The sequence below is a fragment of the Microchirus variegatus genome (genome assembly GCF_963457635.1).
Source record: "Microchirus variegatus genome assembly, chromosome: 10".
In the NCBI taxonomy this organism is placed as follows: Eukaryota; Metazoa; Chordata; class Actinopteri; order Pleuronectiformes; family Soleidae; genus Microchirus; species Microchirus variegatus.
In genome coordinates this window covers 2,370,190-2,377,287 of record NC_139811.1, presented here as the reverse complement: position 1 = coordinate 2,377,287, position 7,098 = coordinate 2,370,190, and positions in this window count along the sequence as shown.

Sequence of the window (7,098 nt, the reverse complement as noted above, 5' to 3'; positions counted from 1 at the left end):
TCCGTTGACGCGAGATTCCGTGCAGAACAACGAGCGAGTAAAGCTCCCCGAAGAGCGCGCAAATGACGACGTGAGGTCTCCGTCTCACCAAAGACGGACTTTGACCAAGATCTCCATGGACGAAGACGCCCTGACGAGTTGTCCTAACCCATCTGAAGCCTCGTCAGCACATTTTAGTCCTTGAATTTAACGGGAAATGGTCCTGGAAAGTCCTTGAATTTGGATGTGAACCAGGGAGAGGGAACCCTGACTTTGCTAACACAGCTAGCAAAGAAACAAGACAAGTACTCATTCGTTTAAGAAGCCCGAAAACTGGTTTTAATTCATTCATTAAACACTCGCTCGCTGATTAATCGATGGATGATCTTGAGCTGTGTCGGCACATTAGGTCCTTGAATTTAAGAGGAAACGGTCCTGGAAAGTCCTTGAAATTCCGTGCAGAAAAATGAGCGAGTAGAGCTCGGCAAAGAGAGCGCAAATGACGACGTGATGTCTCCGTTTCACCAAAGATTGACTTTGACCAAGATCCCCTTGGACGAAGACGCTTTTAGTCCTTGAATTTAAGGGGAAAACGGTCCTGGAAAGTCCTTGAATTTGGATGTGAACCAGGGAGAGGGAACCCTGACTTCACTAACACGGCTAGCAAAGAAACAGGACAAATACTCATTAGTTTAAGAAGCCCGAAAACTGGTTTTAATTCATTCATTAAACACTCGCTCGCTGATTAATCGATGATCTTGAGCCGTGTCGGCACATTCGGTCCTTGAATTTAAGAGGAAACGGTCCTGGAAAGTCCTTGAGATTCCGTGCAGAAAAATGAGCGAGTAAAGCTCGGCAAAGAGAGCGCAAATGACGACGTGATGTCTCCGTTTCACCAAAGATTGACTTTGACCAAGATCCCCTTGGACGAAGATGCTTTTAGTCCTTGAATTTAAGGGGAAAATGGTCCTGGAAAGTCCTTGAAAAGTCCTTGAATTTGGATGTCAACCAGGGTGAAGGAACCCTGACTTCACTAACACGGCTAGCAAAGAAACGGGAAAAATATTAATTCATTGAAGAAGCTGAAAACTGGTTTTAATTCATTCACTAATCACTCACTGATTAATTGATGATCTTAAGCCGTGACGGCATATTCAGTCCTTGAATTTAAGAGGAAATGGTCCTGGAAAGTCCTTGAAAAGTCCTTGAATTTGGATGTCAACCAGGGTGAAGGAACCCTGACTTCACTAACACGGCTAGCAAAGAAACGGGAAAAATATTAATTCATTGAAGAAGCTGAAAACTGGTTTTAATTCATTCACTAATCACTCACTGATTAATTGATGATCTTAAGCCGTGACGGCATATTCAGTCCTTGAATTTAAGAGGAAATGGTCCTGGAAAGTCCTTGAAAAGTACTTGAAATGGATGTTAACCAGGGTGAGGGAACCCTGACTAGCAAAGAAACGGGACAAATATTCACATTTAAGAAGCTGAAAACTGGGTTTAAATGGTCCTGGAACGTCCTTGAAATGTGCGTCTCTCTCTCTCGTGAACTGGATAAACTCTTCGACACTCGTGTCTTTAGGGTTTGTTTGTTTACAGACTGCAGAGCTTCATGTTCCTGCTCTTCTGGAAACATCTCCACCACATGATTTTCAGACACCGGGGGGGGAAACGTGATTAATAAGCAGCAGGAAGTGAAAACAGCAGAGGCTGCAGGTGACAGCGTTACTGCTGCATGTGTGGGCGGACTCTCCATAGAAACCAGGATTTAAAAAAGATGTATTCTCCTGCAGCCTGAACAACAACAACAACAACAACTGATTTCACTTCATTGAGAAGAATCCTCGTTTTCCCCCGAAGCGTTAACGTCTAAAAACCAGGACACCAGGTCTTTATTTAGCTGCTCGTTCTATTCCACTATTCCAGGCCCTAATCTGTCTAATCCCTCTAATAATATCTGTCTCCTCGAGCCGCTGAACTCTGCAGGAACTCGTCGTCAGTCAGTGGGCGAAGTTTTTTTTTTTTTTTTTTTTTTTTTTTAAGTGTCTCCGGTTCCTTTTTTTGGACGTGAAAACAGGAAAAATCTGCAAAAATCTGTCGTTCCACACGGACGTTCTGTTGTTATTCTGAGCCGCCGTGAATCCGTGTCTCATAATAGTGACAATGATGGTGAAAGACAAAACAGGAAGTTGACAAAAAATCACAAAAAATCTGTGGAAGTTAATTTGAAACACGGGCAAATATTAGCTACTCATGTTTACGTTATCTTAAATACATATTTTTGTTTATTTTCCGACGAGAAACTGAAGTTTGCAAAGCGCTAACTCTCCCGCACCAAAGTCCACAGATAAAATCAGCAGCTTGCAATAAAGTGTCAGAATATAATCTTAACATATCGTACACTTGAGGCGACAAAGGCGGTTTTTAGAGGCGAAAGATTCTCTATTTTTGGAAGAGATTGTGGAAGAAATGTCACCCGAAAATGTCAAGTGAGGGGCTGCAGTGCTGCCATTCACCACAGGGTGGCAGCGCAGTACAAAGCAGACGCATCTCGGCCCACACACACACACACACACACACACACACACACACTCGCTCCTGTCTAAGTGTCACCTGTGTTGAATCTCATGTTCTCTCCCAGCTCATCATCATCATCATCATCCTCAGCAGGAGTCAGGGGAACGACAGCGTGATGGAGACGGAGAGTGGGAGATTTTTTTTTTTTTTTTTTTTTTTTTTCAAAAACGCATGTGGGTGGCGCCGTTGAGCAGAGATGTGATGAGGCAGCGTGGGGGCGTGTGAGGGACCGAGCTGTGCTGCCCGTGACCCTCTCTGTGGAGACGGTAACCGAGGGCAACAGCTGCTCCACCGCGGCTTCGCAGAGTCCTCGTCAAACGCAGCATCAGCAGCAACATCAGCATCAATCTCAGCATTATTTTTAACAAAAAGAAAGAAAAAGCTGCCTCCCTCCCTGAGCTGAGAGCACTCAGAGGTGTTTTTCTCTGAGAGGCCTCGACGCTTCTGCCGCCGATGTCACAGGCTAATGATGTGATGCTAAAAAAAGGAAACCCACTTGAAACGCAGAGAAATGGACGGTTTGTGCTCGTGTAACTTTGTCTCCGCTCTGTTCACTTCATCGACTGAAGCTCCGGTCGAAGGGGAACGCGGTTGTCGCCGTCGTTTCCTGTTTCCTGTCCGACACGGGTTTAAAACCACGAACAGTTACAGAACCACGCAAATAATCTGACCTTTATTCATTTCCCTCATTTCCCCTTCACTGCCAACTAGGAAGCTTTGAATCTGGATGCCAAATTTAGCATCATTAAAGACTCCAATGCTAATGAAGTACTCACGAAAACCACCAGGGGGCAGTGTTAGAGGTCAGATATATTCCGTCATATATATATATATATTTCCTTAATTTTACGCGGATTCAAAGTGCGCAGTTGACAAACTCTGACGACGTTGAAAGCAGCATCATTTTTTGGCAGAAGTTTTTTTTCCTGGCCAACACGGAAGTCTGTTTCCAATACTCACGAAAAGCACCAGGGGGCAGCGTAAGGATCGGATATATTCCGTCTGTCAGATTCTGCGATATATTGCTAAAAATCTACGTGGATTCAAAGTTCGCAGTGAACGATCTCTGATTACTGTTTTGGCAGAAGTTTTTTTTCCTGCCAACATGGAAGTCTGTTTGCAATACTCACGAAAAGCACCAGGGGGCAGTGTAAGGAGCAGATATATTCAGTCTGTCAGATTCTGCGATATATTTGCTAAATTCTACGCAGATTCAAAGTTCGCAGTGAACAAACTCTGACAACGTTTAAACCAGCATCGTTTTTGGCAATCAAAATCAGCCTCTGGAATCAGCCAATCAGGAGGCAGCATCTGCTCTGAGAAGCTCCATGAAATCATGAAACTAAGGTCTTATTTTGGAGTTTACGGATCGCGTTGAATTTCGAAGACGTCCGATCCAGTGAGTCCGATACAGACTTTTGTATCAGCTCATCGCTAATTGTCAGGATTAGCTATTGGCTAAATTGTTATTTTTAAGCTACGTCGTAGCTCGTTTACGTTATTATGGTTTTGCGTCGTTGTTTATGTGACTTAGTGAGGACACGTCACAGCCTTAACCTTAACTGTGACAACTCAATACCTGACCACGAAAAGGCTTTTCTTAAAAATGTCCTCACAAGATCAAGATTTTAATTTCATCTAATTATCCCTAACACTTAACCAAACCACAACACACACACACACACACACACACACACACACACACACAGGTGATCAGGCGTGCTCTCCTCCCGTCAAACATGTGCAGCATCACGTGTCATTAGCGGCTCTGCCATCAGCCAGTTTGGTCGTCGTGGAAACGTGATGCAACAAAACTCAGCGGAGCTTTTATGTCGTGTTGTCGCGGTGAGGAGGAGAGAGAGAGAGGAGATGTCAACACAAAGTTCTGAGAATGATGACGACGATGATGATGATGATGATGATGATGTTTCCATGACGCCACCGTCCGTCCATCATCCATTCATTCATTCATCCTCAACTGACTCAAGTTTCACCCAAACCGAGACAAAAATAGTCTTGACGCCAAACGCGTAAATCTGGATTAAATCCAGAGTTTTTAAGACAGATTTTGAGTTCGTGAAAACTTGATTGTTTCTTTGTAACCGTTGACGGGTAAATAAAGATGTTTGTATGATTGTTATTGCACAAAATATACGTCATTCAATGTCAAAATAACTTTGTAATTTGGTAAAACGTCATCATAATTTTATATGCAACAAATCAAATTAACTTTATTTATATAGCACCTTCCATACATATAAACAATGTAGCACTAAGTGATTAGCTATTTAGTTATTACCAGTTTAGTGATGTTGTGTTTTCATTTTCAGGTCATTAACAGTCACCTTTTATAATACTACTGAAGTAAAAGTACTTCGAGTATATGACACTTACTGTACTTCAAGTATCAAAAGTATTTTTTTTGTTGATAAAATTTAGTTTTTATGGAGCCCCTGAAGTGACATGAGAAAAAAAAAAAAAATGATGTTTTTTTTGTTTTTTTAAATCTCGAGTTTCAAAGTCGAGATCTCGAGTTTCCCAAAAAAATGAAAAAAAAAAGAATTTTTTTTTCCAGATTTTTTTTGGGAAACTCGAGATTTAAAAAAAAAAATAAAAAATTCCGTAATTTTTTTTTTTTTCTCATGTCACTTCGGGGGCTCCGTAAGTTTTAGAAGCAAAAGTATATGTAAAAAAAAAAAAAAAGTGAGGAGTTTGGATTGAACCATGGTGGCTCAGTGGTCGTTCAACTGGAAGGTTGAGGGTTCAATTCCTGGACACTTTGCAGCATGTGAATGGGCAGCTCGTAATACCAACTCTTCTTCTTCTTCTTCTTCTGGTTTTATTCGGTCGTAACGAGTAACAAAGACAAAGGAAACGACGTCAATGAGAAATAAAAAAGTTGTGAGAAATACAAGCAAGTAAATGTTCACTGCACACGTTCATGAGCACAGATGCTGTTTTTATATCTATATTTATACATCGAGATATAAAACACGACCTTCGCAACTCGTCGTTATTTTCCTCGCAGCCGCGTTTTTGTGTATAAAAGCCTGAATGTTTCATTGACTGAGCTCAAAGAAAAAGAAGAAGAAGAGGAAAAAAACCTGCTGCAGTGTTAAAAACAGGCCTGGTTGTTTCCGTGGAGACCAGAACGAGGGCAGTGAGCGATGCTGCTGCTGCTGCTGCTGCTGCTGCTGCTGCTGCTGCTGCTGCTGCTGCTGCTGCTGCTGCTGCTGCTGCTGCTGCTGCTGCTGCTGCTGCTGCTGCTGCTGCTGCTGCTGCTGCTGCTGCAGAGCGACACTTACTCATTACAGAGCAAATTATCTTCAAGAGCGTTTTCACAAGGACGCAAATTATAAAATCAAGGAGGGCAAAAGCTCCGTTGAAATATTGTTTTAAAATCCCCGTTTTCTCCTCTTCACGCGTTCGATGTTTGTGAGGAAAACTAGTCGCAGGAAAGCTGTGATGAGGCTGCAGTACCGCTGGTGGAGGAAGAGGGAGACAGAGAGCAGCACTGGAGCCAAACCAGCGTCCTTTTTTTTAGCCATAACCTGGCTTTGTTGTTTCTGACAAAGACACAAATCCTGCAAAGTTTTCCGCTTTAAACAAATGGTTTGACACCGTTTTACGTTGATATTCTGTAAAAAAAACAGCGACAGACGGAGACGTTAGCGGACTTTGGTCCCAATAAACGCGAGAGGTCCTGTTTGTGTGAGCGATTTTACGTCTTCTCCAGAGGACACACACACGACGTCTCAGGGCAGAAAATGATGAATTAAGGACTTTTTTTTGGTCAGTGACATGTTTTTCTGTGGGGAGACAAAGAGAAGAGAAGAGATATTTTAGTTTATTTTACTTCATTTAAAGCGGACCTAGACAGGAAGTTCCAATTAACGCTGTTTTTTTAGTGTGTATCTGCGTCATTACCTTGTTTACGAAGCCCTGAAGGTTCTTAACAAACAGTTCAGCCACTGCTGAGAACGCTGTGTTTTATTCTAATCTCGGGCTCAGCGAGATCTCTGAAAAAACCCGGAACCGGTTACGTAAACACCGGTTCTCCTGAACAGCAGATCCTCCTGCTCCGGGCACTTGTCCGGGCACATCCGGTTGCGTAGATTGAACCGCAGAAGAAGAATAACGTCCGTTGTGGAGGTGTTTCACGAGCGACAGTGTCTTCTGACTCTGGGTCTGACTCCGGGTCAAAGGTCGTCAAAGGGACTGCGGCGGGGAGTCGTGAAGAAGCTATTTTTAAACACTGTTAAAACAATGTTTTGATAATGAGTAGCAGTGCATCCACCGCTCCAGAGGGGGGAGCTGTGCTTCTGAGAGCGGGTGTGCTGAATATGTCACTTCCGGGTACTGGCCAATCACAAGACTCTGTCTTCTGAGGGTGAGATTTATGTCTGAAATATCGCGGCTGAGGAACAGCGTCAGAAAAGAGGATTTCTATCGGCTCGTTTACAGCAACTAGGAGGTTTTTGACCATAAAAACAAGTTAATGTATGTAAGTAGACCTCCATAACTAACATATATGTG